The sequence below is a fragment of the Lissotriton helveticus genome, chromosome 11 (assembly GCF_964261635.1).
Source record: "Lissotriton helveticus chromosome 11, aLisHel1.1, whole genome shotgun sequence".
In the NCBI taxonomy this organism is placed as follows: domain Eukaryota; kingdom Metazoa; phylum Chordata; class Amphibia; order Caudata; family Salamandridae; genus Lissotriton; species Lissotriton helveticus.
Window position 1 is genome coordinate 318,314,177 of NC_136072.1, and position 24,179 is coordinate 318,338,355.

At 44.8% G+C, this 24,179-nt stretch overlaps 1 protein-coding gene across 1 annotated transcript in view; it reads right to left on the bottom strand.

Annotated features, from left to right (window-relative positions):
* Nucleotides 1-24,179, bottom strand: part of CROCC2 (ciliary rootlet coiled-coil, rootletin family member 2) — a 1,301,560-nt gene that overhangs the window by 1,046,126 nt on the left and 231,255 nt on the right. The window lies entirely within an intron of this gene.

The window sequence follows — 24,179 nt, forward strand, 5'->3', positions numbered from 1 at the left end:
GAGTAAATACTCCCCTTCCACAACCTTTATAGAACACTCCAGATCTTCTTCTAATGACTTGATCACCTCAGATCTTGTAACATCAAAAATATTATTATAAAAGTGTATTATAACTATAGGTTGTTTCTCCTTCAAATAAAGATATAGAAACTGATAATACTTTGACATAATATTGGCTTTCCTTAAAATTAGAGGTGAAGTTACGGATATTAAATCCGCTAGACCTCCTTTTGCTCTCCCCCTTCTAGAGAGGCTAGCATTAGTACAGATTGCTTGAAAGCCATTGATAAAAAAGGGCTGAGTATGCCATGTTTCCTGAAGCAAAATTAATGCGCACCCCTCAATCGCTTTTAGCCATACTTCATTATTAAGCTTATTTTTTATTCCAGCCACGTTCCATGACATAATATGTAATGATTCTTTGGTTAGTGTACTTATTTCAACTTCCGGCAATTTACAGTTAGGGATATTGGCCAGATTATTAGTAGATACCTCAGGCAAAACCTCCCTATGAACTAAAACACAGGGGTCACCAGCTGGCTTATTCCAAATAACGGTGCATTCTGGGCTTCTTTATGAGATAATACCCACTTCCCCCCTCTGTCAATAAATATCCCTACACCGTCTCAGCAGTTCATACAGGTTGTTAGTAAGAACGGATTGATTAAATTGAAAATATGAGGTGTACTTACTTTGCTGTGTTCAGGCCTATAAAAGAAACCTAATGGTACAGCAGTTATGTAATCATTTTGACTAAAGCTAGGCAATGCTGTGTTATTCAGAAGTCCTTCCAACAAATTCCCTACCAGTTCCCTGCTACGGAAGTTCACCACAACACAATCCCCCTGGCACGTTTTCCTAAGGCTACCTACCCAATTTATTCTCCTTAGCATGATAATATTTTGTTGTAACACATTAATGCCAAAGTTTGTTTTTAAAGTGATCCAGTGTACCACTTGATTTTTCAGTGACTCATTGGTTTCACGGCTTTTATCATCTAACCTGGGGACATTTTTCAATTCCTGCGGGGGGAGATGTAACGACTCTTCTTTGTTACCAACATGTACAGCCCTGGTCAGTATATCCTCCTGGTTAGATTTTACCAGTCTTAAAGAGGTCACTTTGTCGTCCTTAATAAGCATTGGTGTTTCGGTGGGTTGTAACTTTTGTCTGACCCTTGGGGACTGTACAGCAGGAGTCATTCTTAGTTTGGATTTGCCTGCAGGGGTGGTGGTGTCTAGGTCTTCTTTTGGCCTTGTAACTGGGTTATTGTTTATACTAGTCTTTGTGAATTTAGTTTTAGAAATAATTTCAGAGACCAAGTTTGTCAAAAAATCACATCTTTTTGTACTAGCTTTAATTCAGACATCAATCATCGCTCTATATTGCCCAATTTACCATGTAGCTTTTTGAAAAACGTTTCAATATTTTGTGGCCCTAGTATTTTGCTTGTAAAATTGTTACCCTCCTTTATTACTCCAACATTGTTTTTAGCTTTTGTCTTTGTTTTGGCCTTTACTGTCGTATTCCTCCTGTGACCGTTTTTCTGTTGGGGCAAATGTTTGGATTTTTTAGTTGGTGGGGAGGGCGGTTGAGTGCTGTTAGACAGTATTGAAATCTCCAGTGGAGTTGTTAGGATGCAAGGGTTGGATATATTTGAAATACTATCCTCATCAGCTACAATATTAGGCTGTGCCTCAGAATTCTTATTTTTCCCGTCACTCATGGTTAAAGTGGGATCGCTCACACCCTCTAATGCAGATTTTTTCAATGCGGCATCTAATGCAGATTTAGTACCTGCGAGTTGTTCCTCGACGTGTACGATCTCACTATTAAGTAGCCCCACAGCAGTTTTCAAATACTTAGTGATTGGTGCACTTTTACTATGCAACTTCCCCCAGAGGATGGTTATTTCCTTTTGCCCATACACCCACAGAGTCAGTAAACACTTGTAGATGCACAATAAAACGGGTTTCACTTCACCAGTCTCTGTGTAATCCTGTTCTTGCGGAATCAAGGGGGGGTGGCCCAGCCCAGCCTCAGCCTGCCACGGATGGGCGCAGACGGGCCCGCCCTTGGCCTGGGCGTGGCCCAGGGACGCACGCGCGTCCATCTAGGCTTATACGAGGAGCAACGCTAAGTAGAATAGAACCCAAACGACTTATGGAAAATAAGGGGGGCTTTCAGCGCCAATCTGATAGATTCAGATCTAAACTCCTCCCTGGTAGTATTGGATGGTTCTGTATGATCTATCCGGGAGGGGTGGGCGGAATTTGAGTAGTCGCGCTACGCAAAGCTCCGCAAAACAGTACAAATTCTCTGCGAGTACGCAGAATTCCGCGAACACGCGTAATTGTTTGTTTCGCTCATTCGCGGTGCTTTTCTCCTGTTCCCGAACACTTTTTGCGTCCTTGGGGGGAAATATCTCGCAAACACGCATTTTGAAAGCGCGAACAAGCAAAAAATTCAGCAAAGCCGCAGAATTTTTGGCAATTCCGCGTTCTCGGTGGAATGCAAAATTACCCAAATTCCGCGAGCGGAACGGAATTTACTGCCCAGGTCTACTATCTGGACATAAGCAACCAGTACCAATGAAAAGACATTCATGGACTCAAACTGTCAGCCTACCTCCACCAACTGGGCCTTCAAAACCTAAACAGAAGATCAGCCACTGACTCCCAAGCAGTAACACTCACTCTTCCCACTCTAGACTGGCCACACTGGATTACATTTAGATTTCGATTGCCCATTTTCAAGCAACTCAAGATTTTGTCGTAATTCCATTAGTGGCAAGAGACCACGCAAATATCGCCTGAGATATTCTATCCCTGCAATGTCACCAGCCAAAAATCAAATTGATCGGTGAGGAGGAAAATCTGGAACCAATAAAAAAATAAGGTGGTCGACAGAACATCAAGAAAAAATCAACAAACAAGTGGAATCCCTTTTGGACAAAGCAACCCAGGAAAATGGCGAATTATCCATGACAAAATCTTGGGACCACCTCTTGAAAGAAATAAGAGAAAAATTAACCACGGATGAAACAAAGACCGAAAAAACTACCCCCAAAAGATGATCCTCTCACAAAAGAGAAACAATCAATAGCGATAATAAAACGCAAATTTGTTAACATTATGTGTAAAACCACAAATGACTCGTCTGAATATAGATCATTACGGGCAAAAGTATCAGCAATCCGCTGTGACTAATAAAAAGCAAGTTTCTCCTATAGGAGAACGATAGAACAAAATCACTGGGAGAAAGTACATTAAATAATAAAATCACGAGACCAGAAGCGATTTTGGAACTGGATCAATAATTGATTTAGATCAAATCAGCAACCTGAAATTACGAACATTTTGCCCATAGAGTGGGAAAACCACATAGAAGCTGTGGTAAATAAATAAATAATACCCTATTTTTGAATGTATAAATGAATAACAGATAGCTCAATAAATAAGAGTCAAGATTCGAGGTAGTAGGAGTTTGCAGGTTTATTACAGCATAAAGGGCAGGAACAGGATGGTAAGGCCCAGCAGCGCTGCCGGGGTCAGGATCGGGACAAGGAGCACGCTAACTTTAATAACAATGTACAACATATATATACGAAAACAGTTGCATTACAGTGAATTACAGTAGGCGGAGCAGTGGGTGTAACAGGGCGTATACATAGACATGTGATGCAAACGTAACAGAATATGTCATGAATGGGGCGGAAACCATGGAGGGGGCTACCTAAGGAGCCGGGACCTCTAACCTGGTGGTGCGCGCAAACTGGCAATGACGTGTCACTAGGAGAAGCTGGGGGCTTCGAACTCTGTGCTAGGAGCAGAGACTGAAGTCTGGAGAGTCAGGGCGACATGTACCTAAACAGTATCTAGTATCTGATGTTTAGAGAACATGTTGATATAAACTAGAAGTCAGGAGGGGAAAGGCTAACTTGATTCTAAGACTGGAGCATGCATTATTCTACATGTAGTGCGTGATGAAGAATATTAAATGACCATTAATACAGTATTTCTCTAACGTGGAGACGTGAAGGCTAGACAATGACGGAAACTATCGATGCGATTCAGTAGCTTTAGGAATGCAGAGAAGGAGGACTGAACTGATAACTGGAATCATAACATATTCTTGGCAGACTCAGAGGCTGAGCCAGGGTGAACCGGGCACTGCGAGGCAGGAAGTAAGTGAAGGGCCGAGGATACAGGTGGGGGCTGTATCGCTCCTCAGCGAGGTTTCAGGAGACAGGAGCTGAATCTGGTGTCCAGGCCCTTTTGAGGCCTAGAAACGGGGACTTTATAATGGAATAACGTGCACACTGAGAGACGTGGCAACGTAGCTTTACATAGGCCTGATATTCGTAGTATTCACGAGGACTGGAAACTGACATACTAGAGGTGGACACAACTATAATTGCGTCTTGAATCGAACATGGGGAATGCATATGCATATTTAATCATGCACACATAACATATGATGGATGACACGTAGGGACACAGAACATGGCAAAATTTACTTTTCCACATTCCCTCCTTGTCACTACGTTTCCATCAGGAAACATCAATATTCATGATACCATCTATCATTTCATACAGTATCATTTGCTCGTCTCGAATTATCCTGGAACGGGATTTAGAACAAGGCTTGGGACTAGGAATACAAGAGGTAGCACAAATGCCGCAAATCGCAGGGCCACATTGTATACAGAGGCAGCAGCTGAATATGATCGCTACTGCAATACCTAGAAAGGACAAGACTTTCCATCCCCAGGCGGAAATTATATTCCAGAACCAACCGGACCATGTCCAGGTGCCTGGATCTTGGTGTAACAGATGGGCAATTTTATGGAGTCTGGTTATAGCTGAATAAACAGACGGTGCGTTATTTGGAATGAAAATGCAGCAACTAGATCCGATGACTCTACAGGCCCCGCCCCTATCGGCCAGTATGACGTCAAGGACGAGACGATTCTGTAAAACGACAAATCTCATAGCAGATTGCTCTTCAGTTAAATTACCTAGAGCAGAGGCAGTCTCATTTACTACAGCTTCGAGGGTTCTGGTTAACCTACGGATTAGCTTACTATTCTGGATAGGTCCTATAAAGAAAACGAAACCTCTGTTGAAATCTGTATACTGTTCTAGAGCAGTTTCAGTATAATCGACAATTGGGGACTCCCTTCTATGTCTAATGTGTACTAGATGTGTATTTCTATGATAATCAGGTGGGGCTAGGAAAACTGGTGGCAGTAGGAAGGCAATGTAACAGGTTCCCTCCCAATCGAGGGGCAGACGAACATATGCAGTTTGACCACAAATAAAATAAGAATGACGTGAAGCTTTAAAGATAGATTTCCCACTGTCACTATACTTGACAATAGTAGTACAATCACTATATCCTACATGTACGGAACCATTATTTCGGACACATAATTCACCTCTGACTGGCAGTACTGAAATAGCAGGTAAGTCTGGAGTGGAATCAGACTGAACATTCAGGACCATGAAATTCGAAGAATAATTACCTAAATTATACACTTCATTTTCTAGATCTAACCCGGTTCTGTGGGGGAGACCTTGCTTGTCTGGAAAACATGTACTGTTAAGAAAAGACATATCTGTTGAGGATGACGTTAACGTGGACCATGCTCCACACGAACCATTATGTGAAAATGGATAAGGAAAAAGTGGCAGAACTCCCTTCGGTGTCTGGAAAGGGGGGAGTCGACCACACACCCAACAATTAGTGGCATTGCTGGTCTGGTGTGAGTAATGTAACATGCGGATAAAGGAATTATTTCGCATAGCGAGGCGGTAAGAGAGTTCATGGGGAGGTAGGTCACTAAACATGTGCTCTACAGTAGCATTAGAAGACATATTTACATGAGAAACTGAAAAGTACAGGTAAAACGCATAACTGGTGCAGGAAATCATAATGCTGAGAAACAATATGAAACATAGAAAAACGATACATCGAATTGAGTTTTGACTAACTCTCTCACTATGGGGGTCTATTTTATACATGTCAGAAACAGTCTAACCGTTTCACCTAGGGGAGGACTTAGACAATCAAACTGACTGACTTATTTTACTAGACCTTAACTTGAGTTTATACTCCTGTTGCGGAGTTTTCTCTAACAGGGGAGGGTTTGTAGCAATGTCTTTTGCGGGACAGTCCTTGAGAACAATGCTTTGGCAATCCTTCAAATCCTGGGAAATGTTCTTTGGGACGGGTTTCAGTCCATTAAACTGTTTTACATGAGAAAGGTGCACCCAGCCTTTGCGACCTTCCAACTTCACGGCTGTACGGGTGGTGAGGAGGACCTGTCGGGGCTCTTTCCAGCGAGGCTCCAGCGGACTTGATCTGTCAAAATTCCTCACCAACACCATGGATCCTGGAACGATTTCATGCGGTGCCACCTCGGTATTGTCTGGAAATGCGGCGGCAACCTGTGAACGACATGAGTTGAGGGCAGACATCAAGGAAGCTAGGTAATCTGTCAGCATATTACTTGAAACATCGGTAATACTTCGGGGTCTAGGAGTACCCCACATGTTAGGGGGGCGGCCGAAAACGACCTCATACGGGGACAGACCTGATCTGGAATGTGCGACCATGCGCATATAAAATAAAGCGACTGGCAGAGCTACTAGCCAGTCCACACCTTTCTCTTTACACACTTTGGCGATTCGGATTTTCAGAGTCTGGTTATGTCTCTCTACGAGACCGGCTGCTTCAGGATGGCGTACACAATGAAACTTCCACTGGTACCCCAACAAAAGGGAAACATGTTTCATCAACTCAGATGAGAATGGCTGGCCGTTGTCAGAATATACGACTCTAGGGAGTCCATAACGGGGGAAGAACTCACGAACCAACTGCTTAGCAGTGGTCGCGGCTGTGTAATCTGGAACTGGATATGCCTCCGTTCACCTGGACAAAGCGCATACAACTACAAGGACATACTTGAAACCTCGACATCGCTCCATCTGAATATAATCCATCTGGAGGACTTCAAAAGGGTGGTCAGGGGGCTGGAATCCACCTTGTTCCACCGGGACACTTTTACCTGGATTAAACTGACAACATATCATACAGGTACGGACTTTCTGCTTGGCTGCAGCTCGTAAATGCTTGTTGAACCAAATGTTCTGGATACTGTCTAACATAGCTTTTTCTCCTAAATGTGCTGGACTATGTGCGGTATTAATAATGACTTGAACCATAGAGTCGGGGAGAAACCATGTGGCTCTACCCTTCGTTAACCATCCTTGATCTGTCTGGACCCCTCCTTGTTCGGACCATTTCTTAATTTCTTCGGGAGTAGCATGTAACTGTATGTCTATGACATCTTGAGTAGGGTCCTTAACTGTCATACATGTAGTCGGATCTGGAGTATATGTCTGATTAACTGGAATGTCTAGAGTCTGTGCTGTGAGCTTGGCTGTGCGATCTGCTAGATCATTACCTTGAGAAATAATGTCAGTAACTTTCGTATGTGCTTTGCACTTCATGATAGCGATAGATGTCGGTAAGTGTATGGCATCTAACAGAGCTTGAATAAGGAGACCATGCTGAATCTTGGTTCCATGAGAAGTCATGAAACCTCTCTCCTGCCAGAGCACTCCGAAGTCGTGTACGACTCCAAATGCGTAGCGTGAATCTGTGTAAACATTAACTTTCAAGTTCTTGGCGTGTATGCAGGCTTGTGTCAGAGCAACTAGCTCTGCTGCTTGAGCGGACAGGGTGTCAATACGGTGTGTTTCAATAACTTCGGTGTCAGTAGTCACTGCATACGCGGCGACTAGTTCTCCTGTACTTGTTCTCATACATGAACCATCCACATAAAGTGTCAGGTCGGGGTCTGGTAACGGAGTATCTGTCAGATCTTGTCTTGGCTTTGTCGTAATGTTAACTACTTCCACGCAATCATGTGTGGCAGAATTCGAAGTAACTGATGGTAACAGTGTAGCAGGGTTCAGGATGTTGCAGCGTCTGATTTCTATGTGTGGCTGGAACAGTGTCAATTCATAACCTGTTAAACGTGCAATTGTCAAGTGCTGAGTTTGTGTTCGGTTTAAAAGAACTTCCACGGAATGTGGAACTTGTACTGTCAAGGTATGTCCTAAGACTATGGAATCACTTTGTCTGATAGCTAGGGCTGCGGCTGCAACTGACTTGAGGCACGCAGGCAGAGCCTGGGCTACAGGATCTAATGTGCTCGAAAAATAAGCACAGGGCTTGTATTGTCCTGCTTGATCTTGTGTGAGAACAGATAATGCTGTACCTTCGCGTTCAGTGACGAAAAGTGTAAAAGGCTTACTGTAGTTCGGTGTCGCTAGAACTGGAGCTTGGCATAGGGCTTTCTTTAACTCATTGAAACTAAGTGTATGTTCAGATGTCCAAGGGAGGACAGTCGATACGGCTGCCTCCTGTGTCGTTAACTGTATCAGTGGCTTGGCTAGAAATGCATACTGAGGAATCCATTGTCTGCAGTAAGAAGTAAGGCCGATAAAAGCACGTACCTCCTTCTGGGTCTTGGGCTGAGGAAGACTCGCTATTAACTGGATACGGTCTGGTGTCAACTGCCTACCCCTCTTGGACAGTAAGTGTCCTAAGTAGACCACTTGCTGGACACAGAATTGAAGCTTAGAAGGGGACACCTTGTGCCCCATCTCGGCTAGGAAATACAAGACTGTAAGGGATGCTTGCTCGCAAGCACGTTCAGAACGGGCTGTGATCAGGAGATCATCGACATACTGGAGCAGGGCAGTGTCAGTTGGCATGTGAATGTTGTCTAGTTGTCTCTTAAGTGCTTGACTGTAAATACTAGGACTTTCTGTGAAACCTTGAGGAGCTCGTGTGAATTTATAGCTCCTTCCATTTAAACAAAATCCGAAAAGGAACTGGCTGTCTGGATGAATAGGGACACTGAAAAACGCGTTCTTGAGGTCGATTACAGTAAAGAACGTGGCTTCGGAATCAATGGCTGTTAATAGGGAAGAGATGTCTGGGACAACTGGGTACTGAGGAATAATACACTTATTAGGCTCTCGTAGGTCAATCACTAATCGATATACTGGGGGTGCATTTGGATCAGTACGTTTCATGACTGGAATGATCGGAGAATTACATACATTGGAGTCAGTTTCTACAACCACTCCTTGAGCAATAAGCTCGTCAATAATTTTGGATAAGGCTGCTACAGCCTCAGGTGGCAATCTGTACTGTCTGATTCGTGGTAACACGACACCTGGCTTGAGAGTCACACGATAGGGTGTGATTTGCATGTAACCTACATCAGTTGGACCTTGCGCCCATAAGTGCTGCGGAACATTAGACAATCTGGGATCAAAATCTCGTAATACATAGTGACCCTTAAAGTCACGTAGGAACAATCGTATTCCCTCTGGGGAACAGCATATAACTGCACCTAACTCTTTCAGTGTTTTAATGCCTAATAGGTTTTCTGGACATGACTTAGTAAGTAACAGATCAGTAGTGCGGGACAATGGAACTACTTCTAGAGTAACTGGCTTTGAGATCTCATTTACGATAGGCTTTCCTGAAAATCCAAGGGAAACATTTCTTGAGCCTGAGAGCGGAGCCCCTGGAACTTCGGCGTGACTAATTGTGGTCCTACTTGCCCCTGTATCAATCAAAAACTTTCTGTCTTTCCCTAATACTTGACTATGAACATAGGGACCTTCTTGATCTACAGGTATCTCGATGAGAGGCAAGCCTACCTCCCTCTCTAGGCTGTTTCATGAATACTGCTGGTACTCTGGATACTCAGACTGTGCATACTGGTACATCTGCTGTGTAACGTGCTGTGTTGCAGCAATAGGCTGCGGTGCGGTAACTGTCTGTGGTGCATTCTGTGGCTGAGGAATCTGTGAAACTTGTTCTTGTCTAGGCGGACGTGGTCTTTCTTTAGTCTTACCAGTAGCTATGTTGTGTTTCAGAACTGCACACTCATTTATAAAATGACCTGGCTGTTTACAATAATTGCAGTTCCCTTTAACGGGAGCTGCAGGATGACTGGCTTGATTTGGACCCCTCTTCTGACTGTCTTGAGGAACAGATTGTGCAACTAGTACTTTCATCTTCGTGTCTTTCATACGTTTTCTTTCGTGTTCTTGTTCTTCTCTGATTCTATTCTGGTGGTATTGAAGCATCTGCAACATCTGGGACGGGGTATTAGCTTGCCAGGTACTTTCGACTTTCAAAACTCGATTTTTAATTTGTGGACTTGAATTCTCGACTAGTTTAGTAACAAAAAGGTGAGGGTATGACTCACTACTCGTCTTGAGGCCACTGTTGATGCTAAAACATTTCTCGAATCTAGAATAAAAATCACTAATATCTTCGTCTTGTTTCTGTTTACAGGCTGAGATTGCATCCCAGTCTTCTTTTCTAGTTGTCAATAATCTGGGTAAAACTTGTATTAATAATTCTGGTAATTCTTTACATTTCGCTCCAAGACCGGTACCTGGTACTCGTGCCTTATCTTCAGCTTCTAGAACTGCCCAATCGATCTTTTTCTCTCTAGATACAGTACGGCGCTTATGCCATGCTTCTGATACATAAAATGACCTGGACTGTCCCTAGGCGGAACTGGAACTGCTTCCTCTAACAAACCCTTTCTGGTTTTTAACTGACGTAATTTTGAAAACAGCGGCATGACTGAACTTTAATCTGGACACAATACAATACACAATAAACACGATACTTATTCCCCATTCATACCACGACATTAAAATACATGAAGAACATTTAAAAATAACAGTTCGAACAGAATACTACCTGGAATACGGAACACAGAATACATGAATTTTCTCGAGAACAGAACTGACTAGAACAGGAACTAGATGCACTGCTGAAACAGTACGAAACTTACCGGTCTCATAAAGAGACACGTCAGGACCCGCATCCACCGAAGTGGACACTTCGTTTGTGGGTCTGTGTACCACCAACCCACGGACCAGAGTCAATTAGATTGACCCTGTCTAGATACCACCCCAGTAACGGTACTCACCGGGCAGCAAGAACGGAAGGCCTCGGACTGGACTGGACTGCTACGACGACGGACGACGAACTTCGGACTTCAGTTACGGGTGGGCCTCCGGATACCTCGGACCTTGGACTCTCGGCTTGGGCTCTGGTCGGGACTCGCCGCGTTCCTCCACCGTCTCGTTTGGATGCTGGACCGCCTCCTCCGTCTCCTCCGTGGGCCTGAGGGATACTTGAAGCAGAAATATCTGCCGGTGCGCAGAAGAGTTCCGTCACGACTGCAGAGGGTCAGGGGGTCGGCGTGGCTTCACCGACGCGTGGGGAAAGGGCAAGTCCCTATTCGGGCGCCATTATGTGGTAAATAAATAAATAATACCCTATTTTTGAATGTATAAATGAATAACAGATAGCTCAATAAATAAGAGTCAAGATTCGAGGTAGTAGGAGTTTGCAGGTTTATTACAGCATAAAGGGCAGGAACAGGATGGTAAGGCCCAGCAGCGCTGCCGGGGTCAGGATCGGGACAAGGAGCACGCTAACTTTAATAACAATGTACAACATATATATACGAAAACAGTTGCATTACAGTGAATTACAGTAGGCGGAGCAGTGGGTGTAACAGGGCGTATACATAGACATGTGATGCAAACGTAACAGAATATGTCATGAATGGGGCGGAAACCATGGAGGGGGCTACCTAAGGAGCCGGGACCTCTAACCTGGTGGTGCGCGCAAACTGGCAATGACGTGTCACTAGGAGAAGCTGGGGGCTTCGAACTCTGTGCTAGGAGCAGAGACTGAAGTCTGGAGAGTCAGGGCGACATGTACCTAAGCAGTATCTAGTATCTGATGTTTAGAGAACATGTTGATATAAACTAGAAGTCAGGAGGGGAAAGGCTAACTTGATTCTAAGACTGGAGCATGCATTATTCTACATGTAGTGCGTGATGAAGAATATTAAATGACCATTAATACAGTATTTCTCTAACGTGGAGACGTGAAGGCTAGACAATGACGGAAACTATCGATGCGATTCAGTAGCTTTAGGAATGCAGAGAAGGAGGACTGAACTGATAACTGGAATCATAACATATTCTTGGCAGACTCAGAGGCTGAGCCAGGGTGAACCGGGCACTGCGAGGCAGGAAGTAAGTGAAGGGTCGAGGATACAGGTGGGGGCTGTATCGCTCCTCAGCGAGGTTTCAGGAGACAGGAGCTGAATCTGGTGTCCAGGCCCTTTTGAGGCCTAGAAACGGGGACTTTATAATGGAATAACGTGCACACTGAGAGACGTGGCAACGTAGCTTTACATAGGCCTGATATTCGTAGTATTCACGAGGACTGGAAACTGACATACTAGAGGTGGACACAACTATAATTGCGTCTTGAATCGAACATGGGGAATGCATATGCATATTTAATCATGCACACATAACATATGATGGATGACACGTAGGGACACAGAACATGGCAAAATTTACTTTTCCACAAAGCCCTCTATGTGGAGTCAACTAGCTACAAGGGTGCAAACCCTAACATTAGGGTCATTAACAATGCATCAATGACCAGGGAGCCACAAAACCGATCCCATGACCAAAGAGAAATAACATCTGACGTGGTCATGCACCTCATAAAAAAAATGCGATCTGGAGGAGCACCCGGCCCAAATTGCATTCGGTCCATGGTATATATAGGGCCGGCTGGGAAAGAGGCCACAATTATGGCATCCCCATTCAGGGACTACAGGTCAGGAAGAGGCATCCCAGAGTCATGGAGGGGCACCATCTTAGTCCTAATATACAAAAAAGGCTCCCGATCTAACCTAGAAAATTACCAAATGATCGCCCTCTTAGACGCAGATGGAAAGTGCTACTCCAGCACACTATTACAAGAAAGGACGGCTTGGGCAGAAGTGCGCATCATGATTCCGTAAACGCAAACGAAAGGGATCTCAAATTGAAGATAACTTGGTCTGTATGTACCATCTGATCAAGACAATACTCGCAAAAAAGGGAGGGTTTTGTATCTAGCCTACATCGACTTCCAAACAGCGTTCGACAGTGTGGCCTGCCCAAGATTGTGGATGAAAGTCAAAAACTGGGGCATGGACAATGCACTATTAAATGCACTGGTCACCTTCTACTCGGAAACCTGTGTCAAGATCAGAGTCTCATCTGGCTGGTCCATGACCCCAAAAAAAACACAAAAAAAAACCAAAGCATTAAAGCAAGGATGTATACTGGCCCCAATATCTTTTAACCTGTATTTGAAGGATTTACCGGATTATCTGGCTGATGCCCTTGCTTTTCCCCTAGATTCGCCAGTCCTAAAACCCAAACTCTACAATACGCAGATGAGACAATATTGCTCGACCAAATACTAATCAGGCTACAGTGGGCTTCTCACTGCATTGTCATCTTACTGCAAAGTAAACGGGAAGGAGACGGTGGCAGTGTCTCCAACCCGCTTGCCGGTTGCCTCAAGCAAGGAGAGCGTCCATGTAAGGGTACAAATGGTACTAATTTTAAAGCGATTTTAAAACTGAACTGTGGCATCATTTTATTGAAGAAACACTGAACTGTACAAGTGTAAATTTAAAATTGGAGCGCATTGCTTGCACCACACGCACTCACCAAGAAGCAACTCTGCTTCCAGACATTCTTGCGTGAACCACGGCTGGTGAAAGCGCTAGGCTGCCGCCTCCCACGGTAACAAGGGGGTGGTAGGCTTTTTGACTCACTTCCTGTTCACTTCCTGGTCCACTGGGAGCGGTTAGCGCTCTAGTGGATCCACACAGCGCTATATAGGCGGAGCGCCGGGGGTGCTCGCTGCGGGAAGGAGACGGTGGCAGTGTCTCCCACCCGCTTGCCGGTTGCCTCAAGCAAGGAGAGCGTCCATGTAAGGGTACAAATGGTACTAATTTTAAAGCGATTTTAAAACTGAACTGTGGCATCATTTTATTGAAGAAACACTGAACTGTACAAGTGTAAATTTAAAATTGGAGCGCATTGCTTGCACCACACGCACTCACCAAGAAGCAACTCTGCTTCCAGACATTCTTGCGTGAACCACGGCTGGTGAAAGCGCTAGGCTGCCGCCTCCCACGGTAACAAGGGGGTGGTAGGCTTTTTGACTCACTTCCTGTTCACTTCCTGGTCCACTGGGAGCGGTTAGCGCTCTAGTGGATCCACACAGCGCTATATAGGCGGAGCGCCGGGGGTGCTCGCTGCGGGAAGGAGACGGTGGCAGTGTCTCCAACCCGCTTGCCGGTTGCCTCAAGCAAGGAGAGCGTCCATGTAAGGGTACAAATGGTACTAATTTTAAAGCGATTTTAAAACTGAACTGTGGCATCATTTTATTGAAGAAACACTGAACTGTACAAGTGTAAATTTAAAATTGGAGCGCATTGCTTGCACCACACGCACTCACCAAGAAGCAACTCTGCTTCCAGACATTCTTGCGTGAACCACGGCTGGTGAAAGCGCTAGGCTGCCGCCTCCCACGGTAACAAGGGGGTGGTAGGCTTTTTGACTCACTTCCTGTTCACTTCCTGGTCCACTGGGAGCGGTTAGCGCTCTAGTGGATCCACACAGCGCTATATAGCCCTGGCGCCCTTCCGAGCGCGCAGCGATCGCGCGCAGCCCCGCCGAAGACCCGCCAAAGAGCTGCCCGTCTGCGCCCGTCCGCGTCTGGACGGGGCACAGGGGCCACGGACTTTGCTCCCTCTCCTCTATCACGATTAGGTATGAATCTACATCTCATCACCTATACTACTCAATCCTTACTGGATTTAAAACCGCTATCCGCATGTTGTACTAAAATACCATGGCATACTGTTGAGGGAGCCTTCTCATGTTTAGAATGTCATCATCGATTGCTCCGCAATAATATTCCATCTGAAGTAGAAGTCCCTGCAATAAGGCTGAAGTCTTTCCTTCTTAATGTGCGATCCCTGCCCAAACATCAGCATGAGGTTTGGGATCTGATACACTCTATCCAGCCAGATATATGTTTTTTCACCGAAACCTGGATGAAGCCTCACACCATTACAGCTGTAACAATGGGGATCCCAATCGGATATAAGCTTAAACATTTAGATAGAGAAGGAAAGACTGGCGGTGGCCTAGCAATCATTCATAAGGATGATTTGAAGGTCACTATATTTTCACAATATCAAAGTTTACAACTTGAAATTATGTTTTTTAAAATTGACCTTACTAGCCACATATTCTGGAAAGGAGCTCTGGTTTATCGCCCCCCAGGACCAAACCCAGATTTTCCCCTCCTTCTCCAAGAATTGCTAGCGCCCCAACTTAAATCCAATGAGGATTTTATTCTTCTAGGGGACTTTAACATCCATGTAGACCAACCAACACAACCTGAATCCTACTCCCTTATCACTGACCTGTCAAATTTAGGTCTAGAGATAAAAAACACTGGACCCACGCACAGTGGCGGCCACACGCTAGACCTTGTCTTCTCCAACTGTCCGAAGCTCACCTGCCTTCCAGCAAGAGAGATTTTATGGACAGACCACTTTCTTCTAGAAATCTTACTCTCAATTCCCACAAGACCTACTAATAAAGGACCGTCTCTTCCGACGTGGCGCCGCCAATGGCACAAAATCTCCTTAAGTAACCTGCAGGAAATTTGGGTACAACCCACCATATTAGCAGAAGACACAGTAGATACAGCACTGGAAAAATTTACTGGCTCAATTAAGCAAGCTATTGACACCCTGGCTCCTCTAAAACGATACAAAGAGTATCCCTCCTCTAAACAAGAAAGTTGGTATACTCAGGAGTTAAGGGAGGAAAAACAGAAATGTAGGCAAGCCGAAAAAAAATGGAGGAAGCATAAGACTGAGGAGACTAGAGCGGTCTTCCGTCATGCTCAATCCAATTATTATAAAAACATCAGACAGACCAGAAAAAATCGTCTTCTGCAACAGCTAGAAGAAGCTGTTAATTGTCCCAAGGAGCTTTTTAAAATCCTTCAAAACTTCATTAAACCTGCCGCATGTGAGAGCTCTGAGGAGTTCTCACAGACCTTATGCGACGAGATATCATCTTTTTTTGAAAGCAAAATAAACATTATATATGAAAAAATAGTGGTTGCCAATAACAGCACGAGCGGCATCAATAAGATCACACCCTCAACCCCGCCTAAAGATAATGTACACCCAATATCATCCTTCCCCCTTATTGAAAGTACAGATCTCCCTCATCTCATCACTCACATTAAATCAGGATCTCCAAATTACCTCCTCCCTGCCAAGATGGTTCCTCCCCTGATCCCTCTCCTGGGCCCCTTTATACAAAATGTTATTAACATCTCTCTTACTAAAGGACAAGTCCCAGCAGACTGGAAAAGGGCGGTGGTAAACCCAATACGCAAGAAAGCTGCATCCCCATGGACCGACCTCTCCAACTTGCGTCCCATCTCACTCCTGCCATACATCAGCAAGATAGCTGAGAAGCATGTAAACACCTATCTGTCACAACATCTCGAAGCGACGGAGGGCCTGGACTATTCTCAATCTGGTTTCAGGCCGAACCACAGCACCGAATCAGCCCTCCAAACAGTGACCAATAACATCAGAATGGCACTGGATGGAGGTAGCTCCATGATTCTGGTGCTGTTGGATCTCTCCGCCGCTTTCGATACGGTGTCTCACAAAGTGCTTCTTGAGCGATTAAAGGGCGTAGGATTGGAGGGTGTGGCACTGGCATGGATGGAAAGCTTCCTATCAGGCCGCTCTCAAGAGGTCAGGCTGGGCTCCCACAAATCCATCTATAGGGAGCTCAATAAGGGAGTGCCACAGGGTTCTTGCTTAAGCCCTACACTTTTCAACATGTATGTGGCTCCCCTGGCCAATCTAGCAAGATCATTTGGGTTTACACCGGTGTCGTATGCTGACGACACCCAACTCCTCTTTCCCTTTAAAGACCTGACACCTGCAATAAAAAGATCTTTTGCAGAGGGAATGAGAGCAATATCTGCATGGATGTCATTAAATTGCCTCCAATGCAATATAGGAAAAATGGAGGTCATGCTGTTTGGGCAAGCAGCAACACACTGGACACCGGATTGGTGGCCCCTGGAATTGGGCCCTGTTCCCAGTCCTAAAAGCATGGTGAGAAACCATGGAGTGTTATTAGATCAGACACTCACCTACAAGGACCATGTAAATCAGGTGGCTAGTACCTGTTTCCGAGCTATCGGAATGCTAAGAAGAGTGTTTCCCTATCTGCCAGACTGCCATAGGAAAACACTCGTGCAGGCATTAGTCATCAGCAGAGTGGATTACTGCAACGGCCTTCTTTTAGGAGCAAATGAAGGACAGCTCAAAAAGTTGCAAGTGATCCAAAACACGGCAGCAAGGGTAGTCCTTAATGCTCCCCCCAGGACTCCCTCCCTCCCTCTGCTGATCAGGCTACACTGGTTACCAGTGAAGATGCGAGTGCATTTTAAGACCTTATGCACTATCCACAAAAGTGTGATAGGCAAAGGCCCAAAATATCTGGCCAACATCTTCCTGCCCTATGCCCCTGGACGAACCCTTCGCTCTGGCAACCAGCAGTTTTTGCAGGTGCCTAGAATTAAAAAGTCCAGACAAGGAGGGCGAGCTCTGGCCCATCTTGGACCAAAGCTCTGGAACTCCCTACCTCTTGAGATGAGAATACTTACCAACCATCTGACCTTCCGTAAGGTCTTAAAAACGCACCTATTCCCCAGTAACTGATCCCTCTCTGTCGATATGTACCATTCATCTACCTATAAACATCTGAGGATATTCTCACTGGCAAAGCGCGGAGATACCCCTTCGGGGGTCTATTCAGGCGCTATAGAAGAATATAAAATAAATAAAATAAATAATCTGAAAATAAATACGGATAAAGCAAAGGCGATGATAATCTCTACACAAATAAAGAGGAGAGGCTCATGGCATTTTGAGAATAAACCCATAGAGATAGTTACAGCATACAAGTACCTGGGAGCATGGATCAACCATAAAGGAAGGCAGTCTACTCACATTACCGCAATGCAAGGAATGGCACAATTGCTCTGCAGTGGTGTAATACTAAAGCAGAAGTATGAGTAAAGATTTTGGACAAACAGAGTTAAACAGATAAAAACGATGAATCGTTGGATGAAAAACAGGATGGAGGAAAGATTTCCTCATTCGCAGTGCGACAGCAGGGTGCAGAAGTGTTGTGCCCCATTTGGAATTATTTTTATATTGAGCCGTGAAGAGGCGCTCCACGGCTACTGTTCCGCACGCATTCTAACAATTGAGTTGATGAACTAGAGTAATGCATAAAGGAAAGGAGTGCAGCCGCTCAACCATGACTTTTTGCTTCGCAATTTATCGCCTCAAGAGCTTGCACCCCAAGGTTTTCAAGTTTAAATTCAAAGAAAGCATCACTACGGAGATATAAGCACAACAACATTGAAAGTGTTAAGTTTCAAACGTATGATTCACCATTCTGGTATTGAACTGAGGAAGTAACTGACTTTGCTGCTTGGATACACTTTATTGATCCTATTATGTTGTTGTAACACTGATTCATAATATTTTCGATTCATTTTAACACTGTCTTACGTTTGGTGTCTTGTATCTGTTGAATTCATGGGGACGCATTTATCTTGAAAGGTTTTGTTGTTAGATATTTATCGTAATGCACAATGGGAGATGTAGTTTTTTTTGGCACAGGGATACGTTTCAAACGAGGCGGGTGGAGCTAATCACGACTTGATTGTGAACAGGTGGGAAAAGCTTTATCTTTAAAAATGCTACGTGCGGGAGGGAGTAACAACAACATTTCTGTGACAAGCGCAGACAAGGTAATTGGGAGAGAAGGGTCGCTCGTAGTTTTTGGGATACTGTTTTAATGGGAGAGAGTTGTGACATTAGACAGGTTAATTTAATTGGGGATGTATATTTTGAAAGTTGGGGTAGATATGAATAAACAGGGAGGTTCTTTTTTAGGGCAAATATCGACCGGTTTGTTGCTGGGTTTGGGTGTGGTTGGAATTAGAGAAATGAGCTTGATGTTTTGTTGCATTGATTGAATAGCTAGCTGAATTGTTTCCTCATTTTTTACTTGTAGTTAACCCCTGACGAAGAATCAATAAGATTCTAAATGCATTGGGACACGCTCACGCTTAAAGATCACTTTTGAGAACATGTTTGACTTCACATGTCTTCGTAAAAGCCTGAATTGGCAACGCCAGACACTTGAAAATGTTGAATAAAAATTCATAGTGCAAACATGTTGTCTCCGCAGTGGTGTAATACTAAAGCAGAAGTATGAGTAAAGATTTTGGACAAACAGATAAAAACGATGAATCGTTGGATGAAAAACAGGATGGAGGAAAGAATTCCTCATTCGCAGTGCGACAGCAGGGTGCAGAAGTGTTGTGCCCCATTTGGAATCATTTACAATTGCTAGAGGGGGCATTCTGCAGAGCAAAGAAAGCCATGAGCTCACCTGACTTTCCGCCCCTAATTTGAGTAAGGAGGGTGAAATTCCTGCTATCAGTGGCCCATGGCGCAATAGCCTGTAAAGAAAAAATGTCACTGTGGCTGGACAGAGCCCAGTCAGCCTGCTTCCGAAGAGCATTATTCTACCAACTTCTACCTCCCATACGCAAATTCATACAGGATTTAATCTTACATCTCAAAAGTGGATACTAGGGAGCGGTGGGCGGAAGAGGTAGGAGATATTGATGATTCAGAATGGAATGAGGCACTGGCGTCTCCGAGGGAGGTGGGAATCTCGGCCTAATTCAGATTAGTGCAACTTAAAATTCTGCACCGCATTTACTATACTAGACCAATGCTCCATAAACTACATAGAGCACCACACCCATATTGTCTTCGCGGCTGTGACGAGGAGGGCACCTTGCTCCATACACTCTGGGACTGTCCACTTATAGCTGAGTACTGGCGTCAAGTGATGCGTACTCTCTCGCAAACTCTCAAAGTCTCCCTGGTGCCGGAACCACGTAAGTGTATACTGAATATATGGGAACCGACCGAGCTATCCAGATACGGCCACATATGGGGTACACTAGCCATAATGGTAGCGAAACGAGACATCGCACAAAAATGGGGGGCATCAGAACTACCCACGATGTCGCAATGGAGCAGAAACTTAGATATGCTGATGCTGATGGAAAGGGCGGTGTATGTGACTAGGGCATGCCCCCGTAAGTGGAACAAGGTATGGGCTGCCTGGAATACTTACAGAGGTGACTTGTGTGACCCACTACCAGAAGAGGATAGAGTTAACTCAGATGATGAAGAGGAGGGGGAATAGGAAGAAGATAGAGGGGTATTTGATCTAAGTGGGCAGTTTTGGGATACACCACTGCAAACAGAATACCTCACATCACAGTCTCTATTGATAATTCTTTATACATTATAAGGAAGCATGGACATGGTAATGACCAACGTGAAAGTTTAATATCTTGAGCTCAGTTGCAAGTTGTTTACAAACTACATAAACAATAATAAAAATATTAGACCTATGTTTTATCCAAACTATGACCTAGTTGCTCACATGTACGCTCAATAATATTCGCCGCCGGACCCCAGGGTTGTCGGCTGAAGGGCTGTGTCTCAATCCACAAGCACTGGCGTACTACTACGAATGACGCGGCCGGCCCCCGGGGTTGTAGGCCTTCAGCTGTGTTATGTATCCAGAATGTACAATAAAGATCTTTAAAAAAAAAAAAGTGGATACTAAAAACCAGGTTCATAGCCTACTGTCTAAAAGCAAACAAGCACCGGACAACTCGTTAAAGAAGTGCATCTGGTTAATAATAAGCAATTCAGGATCAACATTGCATGACTTTTGAACACATTGCGCCAAAGTATTGAAAGCGCATGAATTATACAGACCCTCCAGGATTTCGCGGTTGGCCGCGAAATCGGCACTTTTGTAGAAATTGCGGCATTTTTACAAAAGCCACTATATCCTGGGGGGTCTGATTACTTTCGCTTGTGCTTCCTGAACAACATACTCCGTATTCCTGGAGTCTTTATGGTCACATTTCATTATGAGGATTTCCCCGGGATCGGTGTTTTTGTCCAGCAGCTGAAAAAGGCTGGTATCTGTGTTCATTTTACTTCACGTTGGAACAAAAAGGGTGATGAGGAATTGAAAGGCTCTCGGGGTGTTTGTGTCGAGTCTGTGTGTGCGTGGAGAGAGAGCGGAGGATCGGGGAGCAGCGGGAGCTCGGGTCTGAAAGGGGCTGCCGCAGCGGGGCGTCCGGAAGGACTAAAAGGCTCCTCTGAGAACGGAGCGAGAGCTTTCTGAGGCCCGAGCGGCCGCTTCATCCCCGCGATGAGTCACACAGGGCCTGGTGGGAGGCACACACACTGCGCTCCCACGGGGCACGACGGGCGCCTCGCTGGGTGAAGGGCAGCTCAAGGCAACGCCTGTGACAGCCGTCCTGTCGCAGTAGCCCGCCTATCAACTACTTTCAAAGCAGCATTAGCACTCTAGACAGCCCCATCCCATCAAAAAAAAAAAAGACGACTCCCGTCAACAAACTGTCTGCCCTTTTCACTACGTTTCCCCGCAGACCTCCCCAATCTCCGCTTGTCAACCAACTGCTTTATCTCCGCTGTTAGTATCACCACAAACTACCCCATCTCACCTCTAACAGTGAATAGTCCCATCTTCCTTCCCAAGCCCTATCACAAAAGTTACCCCGTCTTCTCTTAGTCGTTGAGCTGCACAGAAAAATGCTATTTTCCCTCTCAATACTATCACCACAGACCTCTTTCCATCTCCCCATTGTCAAAAAGCCACTCCATCCTGCTCCCCTCTCAAGGGATAACAGCCTTCACCTGTGGGCTGCTTCCTCTATTCCATATTCCAGGTTGCCTATTCAAAGTGGAATACTCTGCTAAAACAGTTTCTATTGATTTAAGGCTGAAAATGAATGATTATGAGTAAAATAAAGTGCCGCAAAAATGCCGCTAAATTTCTATATTTGTGTCGCTAAATTTCCATATTTGTGCCGCTAAATTTGCGAATCCATGCCGCTATATCCTGGGGGGTCTGATTATAGTCTGCCCCTACACCCTTACCCGCAGCAGCAAAAGAAGCAAAGGTTATGTCGGCCGACAGTGATGCACTAAACTTGAAAAATTCAAGTCATGGAAGTTGGGCTTAACAATTATATAACAGCAGGGAACTTCCACATTACATGTCCTCTCCCTTAAAGCCAATAATGAAGCGTAGAATGAATGAAAGGCGACTCAGTGCGGCTGGCAGTACGCTTCATGAAATTTCTATCTTCTGTAAAAGCCATGCTGGATTCTGACCATCACATAGAATTATAAATGCTAAATGCTGGTCCAATCATTTTATTCTCTATGTCTCTAGAGTTGACAAAGTGATGTTTAAACTTTTTTGACATGATGACAAACCACTGTATTCTTTCCTATAACATTGGAAACTAAGCACCTTATAATGATTTTAACTGAGCTTGATTGCAGTGATTTTAATTAATTGTGCAATAAGAACCTATCTAGCTATCTATCTATCCATCTAACTATCTATCTATCTATATATATATATATATATATATATATATCTATCTGGCTAGGATGATAATAGCTTTGAGAAGGGGTCCCTTCGGGAAACTACTTGAGGAGGAAAACAGCCTTTACAATGAGGCTGAGCCACGTGTACCATGTCCCTGCAAATAAACAAAGATTGCCTGAACCACGCATCTGCCTTAACCACGCATATGCAGATAGCGTCTAGTGTCTGGATGGGTGAGGAGAGGAACAGGATATGTTGGAACAGGAAGCTCCGGACGCGGATAGGAAGTAGGGCTGGGTACGGGTTGAGAGGGGGTCGTTTTTAGGGGTGGGATCAGTTTTAGGGCTCAGGGTGCGGGCAGGGTCGAGGTCGTTTTTTTAAAGAGGGCAGAGTTTTAGGGCACAGATCGGGGATTGGGGTAGTTTTAAGGGCTGGGACAGGTTTGGGGGTCGTTTCTAGGGATGGGGTCAGTTTTAGGGCTGAGTGCAGGGGGTTGGAGCAATCTTTTTAAAGGGGGCAGGGTTTTAGGGCTCAAGGCAGGGTAGTTTTAATGGCAGGGAGGGGTAAGTTTAAGGGCTCATAGCAGGGGGACTAGAGTCGTTTTTGGTAGGGGGCAGAGTTTTAGGCCTCAGAGTGGGGAGAGGGGAAGGGATAGTTTTAAGGTCAGAGCGGGTCGGCTTTAGAGCTCAGGACGAGGTGGTGGGGTAGTATTTTGAAGGAGCTGGGTTTTAGGACTTAGGGCGTGAGAAGGAGTCGTCTTTAATGGTGGGGTAAGTTTAAGGGCTCACGGTGGGGGGGCTGGGGTCAGGGTTGTTTTTGGTAGGGGGCAGGGTTTTAGGCCTTAGGATGGGAAGGGGTCGTTTCAAGGGCCCGGTGGTGTCGGTTTTAGGGCTCAGGGCGGGAGGGAATCAGGGTAGTGGTAATTTATCATGCATAACCCTTCAGCAAACATGCCTTTATGACACAATTCGTTGTAAAGGCATGCATGGTAAAGGAATGCGCGGTTAATGAACATTCGTTATTGCAACAGCGTTATCGAGACGTGCGTGGTTCAGCCATGCATGCTTCTTTCATACAACCACTTAAGGAGGAAGAAATAATTTATTCAGATTAGAGAAAGATAGTTCAAGACAGTGTGAGGGAAGGTTAAAGAATGATGGCATGGTGGCATGTGGGAAGGACAGCAAGAGATATGCTAGTATAGGATATATAATATAAGTTGAGAATAACCGTAGACTGAGGAAGATGGCAAGGGAGTGAGTGTCTCTAGAGAAGAATTTATGAGTGGAAAAGACAGTATTTATAAGCAGATGATAATTAATGATGAACATTTTACATAGGAAGGACACCAAAAGGAGATGGTGGAACAAGACTTAGACTGTTTGAGGGAAAGCCGGCAAGAGGCTGCGTGAAAGAACGGAAAGAGATAATGTATGAATAAAGGGCAGTACCACAGAACAATTAGGAGGAAAACACACTCTACAAGGGGAGGGAAATGAAAGAGAAAGGGGCCATCATAAGCAAGTACAGTGAGATACCAAACTTTGAGAAATAGACAAAGCAACAATAGCAGGAATCAGTGAGTGGAAAGCTAGC